We start from the raw sequence: 12,272 nt of genomic DNA, 5'->3' as shown, positions 1-12,272 counted from the left end.
TGAATGGTGAAACGTCATCTCACTCCTCACAATGACCTAATGGGGTCGTGGTCATTCCTCTCTCTCTCTCTCTCTTTCTCCGCGCTTTTTTAGCAGAAAGAAACAGCGTCAGAGAGGTGAGATGACCTTCCCAAGGTCACAGAGCCAAGTGTCAGCTAAGACTTGAACCTAGGTGGATGTGACTTCAAAGTCCATACTCTTAACCACTTAGGGGCCTGTGCTTTCTTTCCAAAGGAATGAATGAATCATTCAGGAGATATTTAGGACGCCCCCGCTGGATGCTAGGCACAGTGCCAGGTGTGGGCGGTCTTGCATCTTCTGGGAACAGGGGGACAGGTCCCTCCCTGGCGGCGCAGTCTGGCAGGGGGGCGCACATGTATTAGGAAGGGCTGGAATGTGCGCTGGAAGGTGCCACATGCTGTGGGCTCAGTAACCCTGAGAGCAGGCTGGGTGAGTCCCTGGTGGGGTGTCTCAGGGGATCTGCAGGAACTGGGGTGGGATGGGGTGGGGAGGGGCAAGGTTCTCAGGTGGCGAGCCAGAATGCTAAGGCAGGAGTGGTTTCTGGATCATCTACCCTCTGGGACTTAGAGACTGAGAGCAACCTGTGGGGTCCAGGAGCTGGGTCTGTGCTGGTCTTGGGGCAGGGAGGGGGCACCCTTGATCTAGAAGGCAGGAGGACCCCGGGAAGCCAGGGAGGCAGTTTCACTCTCACTCACAGGGGCACCCCTTTTTCAGTTCATTTTATGGATTCTGAAGAAAAAGGAGACAAAGGGCATTAATTATGCTCCTTGGAAGGAGGAAGGGCCATGGGCTCTCACTGACATTTCTCATTTAACTTAATCTTCATAGCCAGCCACCTGCAGTTCTGGATGACTGACCCATTTTCCACATGAAGACACTGAGCCACTAAAGGGTTCCCGGTTAGGAGGGAGCATTGAATTAAACACACCATCAGCACATGAAATGGTATACTCTGATACTGGCTTCTGTTGGAGCAGCAAAAAGGTGAGGTTGGTCAACAACAAAAAAATCCAAATAACCCAAATGAAAAATGGGCAGAAGACATTATTAGACTTTTCTCCAAAGAAAACACACGGATGGCCAGTAGACACATGAAAAGATGCTCAGCATCACTAATTATTAGAGAAATGCAAGTCAAAACTACAGTGAGGTACTACCAATATCTCACACCAGTCAGAATGGCCATCATTAAAAAAGTCTACAAGTAACAGATGCTGGAGAAGGGGCAGAGAAAAGGGGACCCTCCTACACTGTTGGTAGGAGGATGTTGGTAGGGAATGCAAGTTGGTACAGCCACTGTGAAAAGCAGTATGGAGGTTCCTCAGAAAACCAAAACTAGGACTACCATATGAGCCTGCAGTCTCACTCCTGAGCATATACCTGAACAAAACTATAACTCAAAAAAATGCAGGCACCCCTGTGTTCATAGCAACATTATTGACAATAGCCAAGACAGGGAAACTCCTGAAAGTCCATTGACGGACAAATGGATAAAAAAGCTATGGTTCAGTTCAGTTCAGTTCAGTTCAGTCCCTCGGTTGTGTCCGACTCTTTGCGACCCCATGAACTGCAGCACGCCAGGCCTCCTTGTCCATCACCAACTCCCAGAGACATGGTACATATATACAATGGAATACTATTCAGCCTTAAAAAAAGACTGAAATAATGGTATTTGCAGCAGTACGGATGCAACTAGAGATTATCATACTGAATGAAGTCAGTCAGAAAGAGAAAGACAAATAGCCTATGATACGACTTATCTGTGGAATCTGAAATATGGCACAAATGAACGTATCTAAGAAACAGGAACAGACTCACAGACATACAGAACAGACTTGTGGGCTGCAAAGAGAGAGTGGGGAGGGAGAAGGATGGACTGAGAGTTTGGGCTTAGGAGATGAAAATGATTACATTTAGAATGGATAAACAACAAAATCCTACTGTATAGCACAGGGAAATATATCTAATCTCCTGGGATAAACCATAGCAGCAAAGAATGTTAAAAAAGAATATATTCATGTGTATATCTGAGTCACTTTGCTGTATAGCAGAAATTAGCACAACATTGTAAATCAACTATACTTCAATAAAAATAAATTTTTTAAAAAAGATGAAGGGGCTTCCCTGGTGGTTAAGTGGTTAAGAATTCACCTTGCAATGCCTGGGACACCAGCTCAATCCCTGGTGCAGGAAGATCCCACATGCTTCCAGGCAACTGAACCCACGCATCACAACTACTGAAGTCCGAGTGCCCAAGAGCCCGTGCTCCAAAACAAGGGAAGCCACCGCAATGAGAAGCCCACACACCACACCTAGAGAGTAGCCTCCACTCACCAAAAGTATGCACGCAGCAGTGAAGACCCAGCACAGCCAAAGATTTAAAAAATAACAAAAGGTGAGGTTGAAGCTGGTCTGCTTCTGGAGTCAGTGTGGCGGGCTGATGTGGGAACTGGAGTCTGGAGTGAAGTTGAAAGGAGATCTTGTCAATTTCATGTTAAAAAACCCTTCAGTGACCAGAAAAAAACAGAAGTACAGACACCAAAGTCAGGGGTAACAGGTGCCTGCCCACAGGCGAGCATCTAAGTGTGCGGTGGGACAGCCACGGTGATGCACTGCCCAGCAAAGAGAGCTACCACCATTTGCAATGGGTGGGTGAATGTTACTTGCAATGTTGAGCGAAAGAAACCAGTCACAGATCACATGGTGTATGGTTCCACTCACAGAGAGCTCAAAAAGCGGGGAGAACTACCCTCTGCTGTTGAAAGTCAGCGTGGAGGTTACCCCGGGGGTGGTGGTGCCTGGAAGGGGGATTCCAGGGTGCTGCTTGTATTCTGCTTTTGATCTCAGATCTGGTTCCACACCCCCATCCTCCACTTCTGCTCAGTCGTGTGTGTGTGTGAAAATTTGTGGCACTGCATACTTCTGATTAGTATGCATTTCTTTCTTTTTAAAAATATTTATCTGGCTTTGCCAGGTCTTAGTTGTGGCCTGCAGGATCTTCTCTGGGGCATGAGGTGTCTTTAGTTGCAGCATGTGGGACCTAGTTCCCTGACTAGGGATCGAACCCAAATCCCCTGAATTGGGAGCCTGGAGTCTTTGACACTGGACCACCAGGGAAGGCCCTGATCCATGTACTTTTCTGCACGTGTGATACACTCCAGTACGACTTACAGAAACACCTGAAAACCTGGTGTGGCTGCCGACTGCACTGGGATAAAAGCCAAACTCCTTTCTGTGGTTTACAAGGACCTGCCGCGCTCTCCTCACTCCCCGATCACCTGCCTCTCCACCTTCTGCTGCTCCCAACACCTGCCAAACTGTTGCCACCTCAGGGATTCTCACTTGCTGGTCTCTCTGCCTGGAAAGCACTTGCCTTGCTTTTGCCAAGACTGTTTCCTCCTCCGTTGGCACCCCAAAGAAATCACCTCTTCAGAGAGACCCTCTTGACCACCCCACCTACCCCTCCACCCACAGCACACTGTTTATTCCCTGCAGAATACCAGCCATAATTGGCAATTATTTTCTTTGTTTACAGTTCACTTTATGCATCTACCATGAGACTAATAACCACAAACACTCGGCACACTTACCATGAGCCAAGTGCTCTTCGAACGTTGTATTAAGGCATCAAATCTTCACCCCAACTCCATGGGGAGATACTATTCTTAGCACTATTTTACAGTTGAGGCAATTGGAGTTTGTAATACTTGTTCATGGTCACACAGCTGGAAAGTAGCAGAGCCAGGGCTTGAACCCCCTGGCTCCAGAGTCCTTTCTTTTAACTTTACACTTTGACAGATCTGTTTTTTACCCTTGTAATATATCTGATACAGTACATGGCACACAGTAGGTACTTAATAAATGTGTGGAGTGGTCCAGTGGTTAATGATCCACCTTCCAATGCAGGGGACATGGGTTCGATCCCTGGCCGGGGAAGATTCCACATGCCTTGGAGCAACAAGCCTGTGCTTGTTGGAGCGCACATATGCTGAAACAGGAGAAGCCTGCGTGCCACAACGAACACCCGGTGCAGCCAAAAAAAGATGTTCTGTGAGTGACTGAGTGAATGGAGTGCTAGGGAGAGGCGGTGGCGGAGGGACGGGTGGATCCCAGCGTGGGTGTTGAGGGGAGGGGTCGTGTCACAGAATCGGGAGTCCCAGTATCAAGATAACTGGGGAACTGACAGCAGGTGGAGGTTCCCAGACAGCTGGAATTAACTGCAAGCTGCAGTCAGGGCCCACGTCTTACCTGGGTCTGGACACATATCCTGCTCAAGGGCAGCCCACCTTCAGCGCCCCCTATAAACCCTATGAGGGGTCTGCCTTGAGGGCATACACCCTACCTGGGGCCCCTTGCAAGATGTAAGCCCCACAGTGGGTGATGACCCACCAGGTGCCCGGGCTGGGGTGGCCCTGGGGAGAGGGACATGGCTCACATAAATCACCTGCCTCTGGCCGGAAACTCTCTGGACCTTAGAACCTCCCCAGGAACGAGAAGGTCCTGTGTGACTCGGAGTCTAAGGTATGGCTACGGGGCCAGTTGGTGAAGGCCACATCCTGCTTTATCCTCCCTTTGCACATCTCCCTAAAGAGGTCACTTCCCTTGAGCCTGTCATGAAGTCCCTGCACCCTAGTAACTGGAGCCAGCTGCATCACTGTTCCCCACCACCTTCTCCACCACCCGGTCCTGAAGGAACTGTCATGGCTGCGGGCTTGCTCACCCTGTCTCCCAGCAGGGACCCTCCACATTCTTCATCAGCCCCTGGGACAACTGTAACCAGTTCCAGAAGATCCAAGGGCGCCTTAGTTGAGGAATCACCCTGAGGTCTGTCTGGCCCAAAGGATGCTCCACCTCTGGGATGTTGTGTGTGGAGTCAGCCCATCTACAGATCAAAGAGCTAAGACCCAGAGAAAGGGAGGACTGGCCCAGGCTGCTCAGTGGGGGAGCTTCAGAGACAAGTTGGAAACCTGGGCCCCGAGGCCAGTGCTCCAGCGGCAACTCTACATTCTCCAGGCCCTGGCCAGGAGCTTGTCTGCTCTGCGTCTTGAGGCTTGTTCCACCTGCAGGCCCAACTCTTCTGTGTTTGGAGAGGCTCAGCCTAAGTCTCGTAGGCATGAGCTCTGAGGTCAGGCAGAATTGAACCTGAATTTCCATCCCTGACAAGTGGTTTCACATCTCTGAGCAAAATGTCCTGGTCAGTAAAATGGGGATGAAGCTGCTCTCAGCTCACAAGCTTTGTTGTTGTTCAGTTGTTCAGTCATATCTGACACTTTGTGACCCCATGGACTGCAGCATACCAGGCTTCCCTGTCCTTCACCATCTCCTGGAGCTTACTCAAACTCATGTCCATTTAGTCAATGATACCATCCAACCATCTCATCCTCTGTTGCCCCCTTCTCTTCCTGTCTTCAATCTTTCCCAGCATCAGGGAAAGATTTTTTTTTTTCAGTGAGTCAGCTCTTTGCATCAGGTGGCCAAAGTACTGGAGCTCCAGCTTCAGCACCAGCCCTTCCAGTGAATATTCAGGGTGGACTTCCTTTAGGATGGACTGGTTTGTTCTCCTTGCTCTCCAAGGGACTCTCAAGAGTCTTCTCCAACACCACTATTTGAAAGCATCAATTCTTCAGCGCTCAGCTTTCTTTATGGTCCAACTATCACATCCATATATGACAACTCACAAGCTTGGAGGAGTATTAAAGGAGCTGGTGGCTGGTGCACAGCAAGTCAGCAAAAGGGAGCTGCCGCTACTACCCGCTCTTTCTCGAGCTCTCTGTTCGGGCTTCCCCTCTTCTGCCTTCACACTTGTTCTCCAGCCATGAGCTCTCTGGCCTCCCTCTGGTCTCTCCCCACTCAGCTCCCTTCTCCTCCCACCCTCTAGAGGTCCAGAGCCCTTCTTGCCAGCAGAGGAGGCCGGGACCACTGGACACTACTGTGTTCACAGTTTGTTTTTTTTTTTTTCCCTGGTGACGTACAGGAAGGGACTTTTTAAAGATCAGAACATTAGACACAAAGGGATTCTAGCAGCAAAGCCGCACAGCTGAGATCTGTCAGGCGTGTTCCAAAACCTCTTTATATTCATTATCCCCTTTGATCCTGCCAGGCTGCTGCTGCCGCCATTCTTTTGCTGGTGAGGAATTCAAGTCCAGGAGAGCTGAAATCATGGGCCATGTCAAGCCCACGAGTCCTGGCCCCAAATCCCAAGCTCTTTCTCTCTCTCCAAGGAGCCCTTTAACTTCTCTTCGCTCCCAGTTGGGACTCCCATCATCCCATCACCTGAGGGCACCCACCTTGCCTGATCCTACCTGCCTCCCTGATCTATGACAGCTAAGGAAGTGGCCCCTTGATCAATTGCTACCAACACAGTTCCTTGGAGAGTTGCCAACTGAGATGCGGAGAGCAAGAGGCAAGAGGCTGGGACTCAGGCAAGAGGCTGGGCAAGTGTTGATGAGGGCAGTCTTGTGGGGTGCCTCGTTGTTGTTCAGCCACTAAGTCATGTTCAAGTCTTTGTGATCCCATGGACTGTAGCACGTCAGGCTCTCCTGTTCTTCACCATCTCCCAGAGTTGCTCAGATTCATGTCCATTGATCAGTGATGCTATCTAACCATCTCATCCTCTGTCGTCCCCTTCTCCTCCTCCTTCAATCTTTCCCCGCATCAGGGTCTTTTCCAATGAGTTAGTTCTTCGAATCCAATGGCAGAAGTATTGGAGCTTCAGCTTCAGCATCAGTCCTTCCAGTGAATATTCAAGGTTGATTCCCTTTAGGATTAACTGGTTTGATCTCCTTGCTGTCCAAGGGACTCGTAAGAGTTTTCTCTAGCACCACAATTTGAAAGCATCAATTCTTTGGGGCTCAACCTCCTCTATGGTCCAGTTGGGCTGCCTCCTTCACCTGCAACTAAGAGCTCCTTGCTTGGGGAGAAAGCTGCCACTGGCATTAGGGCAGAGGAAACCTCAGAAGGAGCTGCAGCTCTGGATGGAGGGGCCCCCACCCAGCAGGTGCTCAGGGCGACCTGTCTGCCAGCCCCTTCTCTGCTTCTGGGTCTCAACCTGTCCACCTGCCCCTGAGGCTCAGAGGTCCAGGGGTGCTGGGACTGTCCCCACCTCACTCCCAGGCCCATCAGCTCTCTGGGTCCACATTCAAGGGCTGAGACGGTCCCTCCATTGCTCCCATCACTGCTTTTGGCAGTCCCAGCCTCCAGGGAATGCCGGGAGGCCACGAGGGTCCCAGCTGCCCGTGGGGGCCGGGAGAGGACACTACGCCCATGCGTGTTCTTAGAATCACAGGTCAAAAGCCTTGTTGCTGCCGCCCCCCCCCCCATACTCTCTCCTCCCCCACCCCTTGCTGTACTCGCTCAGCCCTTTATTCTCCAGCCTGGGTGTTGCCCACAAGGCCCCTCATTCTTACCAGGTCCCAGTTGCTGGGGACCAGGCTATGCTCACAGCCCAGCCTCAGTGCCTAGACAGAGGGCAGCCAGGCCTTTCCTCAGTCTTCTACAGAGAAGCTGGTGCTGCGGGAGGCAGGGATGCTGGCCTGCAGTATCTCTGGTCCCCCTTTTCATCCACTCCATCCGCCGAGCCCCTCAGGCTTCTGTTCTGGGCACGTTGTTTGGATCCCCAGTCACTGAGTCCTGTAACCAACACCTTTTCTGTTCCAATGAGTATCTTCTCTGGAGATGTGTAGGTGAGCTTGACACCGTCGCTGACCCTTGATGGGATGATGTGATGGGATGAATTGTGCCCCCTCCAAAGAATACCCGAAATATATCCAAGTCCTTATCCTGGTACCTGTGATGGCAACCTTATTTGGAAAAATAAGGAAATATATTTTCTGAGGTAATTAAGGGCCTCAAGATGAGACCACATTGGATATAGTTGCTGTTGTTCGGTGGCTCAGTCCTGTCCGGCTCTTTGCGACCCCATGGACTGCAGCACACCAGGCTTCCCTGTCCTTCACCGTCTCCCGGAGTTTGCTCAAACTCATATTCACTGAGTCAGTGATGCCATCCAACTCTCTCATCCTCTACCACCCCCTTCTCCTCCTGCCCTCAATCTTTCCCAGCATCAGGGTCTTTTCCAATGAGTCGGCTCTTCGCATCAGGTGGCCAAAATATTGGAGCTTCAGCGTCAGTCCTTCCAATGACTATTCAGGGTTGATTTCCTCGAGGAGATCACAGTCTGGTAGAGGAGGCCAACTTAAGACCAACCTATAAGATGATGTGGTGAAGGGAGTAGAGAGCACTGTAGGGGCTGAAAAGAAGAGTGGCTCATCCAGTCTGAGTGGGGAGGGCTTCCTGGAGGAGGTGACCTTTTAAGCCAAAACCTGAAAGATGATCAGGTAGAGGCTAGGCAAAGGGGGCTAGAGAAGGCATCCCAAGCGGGAGAAGCCGAAGATACCAAGGAACTGCAGCTTGGTAGGCGGTAAACTCTGGAAGAGCAGGGAGGGCGTCTGACCTGACCAACCTTGCATGTCCAGCACCTGGGAGGTGCCCATAAATGCTTGTTGAAGGAATGAAATTCACTTGGGGAGGGAAAGGAGCCAGATGGGTTTGCGGAGGAGGGGAAGGGCCAAGCAGGATCTTGTGGGTCCCAGAGTTCGGACTTTATCCTGAGGGCTTAAATGCAAGTCAGAAGTGTCCCTTCGGCGGGGTGAGACAGTGGAAGCAGAGGGGTGTGGGAAGGAGATCTAGGGACTTTGCCACCCGCATGGGTCCCTGGGCCCCAGGTCCAAGTCCCTAGCCTGCTGACCTGTCCAGCCCGAGGTCCTCCTTCCCAGGGCCCAGGCTTCCCCTCAGCCCGTCCTGTCCCTGAAACTCTGCGCCCTTCCAGGTGCTGCGCCCATCTCTCAGCAAGACCCCAGACCCTGAGCCTTTGGCCCTACTGTCAGTCTTGCTGCTGAGGCAGCGCGGGCTCCCTCTGTCTTTTGCAATAGATTTCTTTCTTCTTATTATTCTTAATATTTTTTGTTTGTTTGTTTTTGCTGTTGTCACCCTCTGAAAATCCATGAAAGTGTTTATAAACAATTAGTTATTTATGTATCTTTGTGCTGGGTCTTCGTTGTTTCACACGGGCTTTCGCTAGTTGTGACGAGTGGGGGCTACTCCACTGCGGTGCAGCAGCTTTTCATTGTGGTGGCCTCTCTTGTAGTGAAACACAGGCTCCAGGTGTATGGACTCTGGTGGTTGTAACTCTCGGGTTCTAGAACTCCAGCAGTGGTTGCAGCCCATGGGCTTTAGTTACTCAGAGGCATGTGGGATCTTCCCGGACCAAGGATTGAACCCGTGTCCTCTGCATTGGCAGGCAGAGTCTTATCCACTGTACCACCAGGGAAGTCCTGTAATAAATTTCTTGTCACTAGGGATCTGACCTAAGAACCTCGGTGCTCCCATCTGTACAATGGGTGTTCCTCGTCCTGTCTCTCATAGGCTCGCCACGAGGAGCAGTGAGATGGCGCATCTGAAATGGAACGAAAGCACACCAATTATACACGGTTTTCATTTTTCCCCCCTCTCACCATTAGAGCAGTCAGACATGTTCATGAGAGAAAAACTGTAAAACGCTAGTAAACATGAAAAGAAAACCAAACACGATTCCCTGAAGTCCTGTTACCCAAGGGGAACATCTTGGTTTCTGCCTCGAGTGTGTGTTGTGACCATTCTGAAGGAGGACCCAGCCCCGGGGAAGCATGGGGCAGGTCAGGCCAGCCCTCCCAGCTCAGGGTCAGGTATTCCCCATCTCTAGACCTTCTTCCAGGAGGAAAGGGTACAGGGAAGCCAGGCAAAGTACATTTATTAAGCACCCACTGTGTGCTGGGTTAGACTGGGAGACAAGTCCCTCATTTTTAGTGAGAATGTTGATTTCCCAAGTTGGTCACTAAGGGTGGGATTGTGCCAGGGGACACTGGGAAGCTCAGAGCGGGAGGCTCCAGAAGGCTGAGGGGTTGGGAGCTTCTTTGAGAGGCTCTTCAAAAACAGCCTGGGTTGGTACTTCCCTGGAGGTGCAGTGGTTGAGACTCTGTGTTTCCACTGCAGGAGGCACAAGTTCAGTCCCTGGGCAGGGGACTAAGATCTGGCATGCTGCAAGCGGAGAAACCAAACAGATAGGGAAAAAAACCTATTGCCTCCAACCTAGTTTGGCAAGGGCCTTACAACATCTGACACCTGGGAAAATTACTCCCTTCAAAATAAGGAAAGAAAATCGAAGCTAATATTTGATCTCACAGAAATATTTTGTCAACTAGTAAACTGCAGGTCAATATAACAGGATAAAGAATTCTGTTTACTGTCAAGAGTGGACCCATTTTGTATGATGTGTTGGTATGTGGCTTTCAGGAGAACCAGGTCCTGGGTCCTAGGAGAGTCTTAAATGGGCCTGGTCCTCAAACTCCTTCCCACTTCCCCAGGCCTGGAATTGTCTTGGCTCAGCCTCTTCTGAGGCTTCCCTCACAGCTTCCCTCATAGCTCAGTTGGTAAAGAATCTGCCTGCAATGCAGGAGACCTGGGTTCAATCCCTGGGTTAGGAAGATCCCCTGGAGAAGGGAAAGGCTACCCACTCTAGCATTCTGGCCTGGAGAATTCCATACAGTCCATGGGGTTGCAAAGAGTCAGACACGACTGAGCAACTTTCACTTTTGCTTTTACAGCCTCTTTTGGGGATTGAGACCAGAAAAGTATGGGCCCATTGCCAAGAGGCCCCTGCTAATGCAGGGCAAAAGAGGGAATTCTCTGGCGGTCCACTGGTTAGGGCTCTGCACTTTCAGTGCAGCGGGCATGGGTTTGATCCCAAGTCCCGGAACGCAGATCCCACAAGCATAGCCAAAAAAGAAAAGAAAAGAAAAAATAGGGCAGAAGAACCACAGGAATGCATCTCTTGATCACTGCTCCTCCCCACCCCTAGGACCCTGAGATGCGGCCAAGGCTGCCTTCCCCGAGGAACACCCAGCGAGGGGCATCAGGGCCTTATGAGAGTGAGCAGGGTGTGAGGCAGCTGCGGAAAGCCTTTGGAGGTGGTGGCAAGTGTCACCAGGGGGATACTGGGCAGAAGCTAACAGAGAACTGGAACCGCCCTGGTGAGACGAAAGGGGATGAGCTCAGGGTTGGGCACAGAGCCCAGGAAGGCGTCAGGTGGGGCTGGACACTCACTGTCTACCTCCAGCTCCATCACGAAACCTCCTGTCTGGACACTGGCTCCCACTCCCCACCTTGCTATAACCTGTCCTGCCCACCCCCCAGAGACCAGCACATCAGAGCTCCAAAACTATGCCATGCCCTCCCCCTCAAGGCAGCCTGGGAGAGAGCTGGCATGGATGCTTCCATGGGGGAGGAATGAATGACTGAAGATTCTTCTTCAGGGTAATTCTTAAGATTTTTCTTTTTTTTTAGCCTGGGAGGTGGCAGAGTATTTTCTCTAAGTGTCTCAGTAAGGCAGAAATCAGGTCAGATATTTTCATTGTATTTTCTCACCCATCTCTTCAGCCTCTTGTCTAGTCCTCATTGTCCCCTCAGGCCACACACTTTAAGCTTCATCCATGATGTCCTACTATTTCCCAAACACACCAAGCCCTTTCTTGATTCCAAGCTTTTGCTCAATCCAATTCCTTTTCCCTGAAATGCCCTCTATTTGCTTTGCTCCATGTGAACTCCTCTTCATCCTTCAAAACCCTGTCCTGTGAAGCCTTCTATGATTGTGCCAGCAGGTCAGTCAGTCTCCTTGCCCACAGTGCCTGGACCCTCCCTCTAGCACATCACATAGACTGTCTTTCCTGGAAGTATTTCTTTCCATGCCTGTCCCTACTGGATGAAGGCCACTATAAGAGTAGAAGCCATTTCTTAGTAATTTCTCAATCCTTCAGGCCCAGCCTATAACCCTAACCCTAAATCTTGCCAATATTTAAAAATCAAGAACTCATATATTTTCTAAAACATGTCTTGATGTGGACCATTTTAAAAGTCTTTATTGATTTTGTTACAATATTGCTTTTTATTTATTTATTATTATTATTATTATTATTATTTTTTGCTGCAAGGCATGTGGAATCTTAGCTTCCCCAACAGGGATCTAACTCACACTCCTTGCATTAGAAGGTGAAGCCTTATGACCCAGCAATCCCACTGCTGGGCATACACACCGAGGTAACCAGAATTGAAAGAGACACATGTACCCCAATGTTCATCACAGCACTGTTTATAATAGCCAGGACATGGAAACAACCTAGATGTCCATCAGCAGATGAATGGATAAGAAAGCTGTGGTA

This window comes from Ovis canadensis, chromosome 21 (assembly GCF_042477335.2).
Source record: "Ovis canadensis isolate MfBH-ARS-UI-01 breed Bighorn chromosome 21, ARS-UI_OviCan_v2, whole genome shotgun sequence".
Taxonomy (NCBI): domain Eukaryota; kingdom Metazoa; phylum Chordata; class Mammalia; order Artiodactyla; family Bovidae; genus Ovis; species Ovis canadensis.
The sequence above is the reverse complement of the archived record's forward strand: the minus strand, read 5'-3'. Positions refer to the sequence as shown.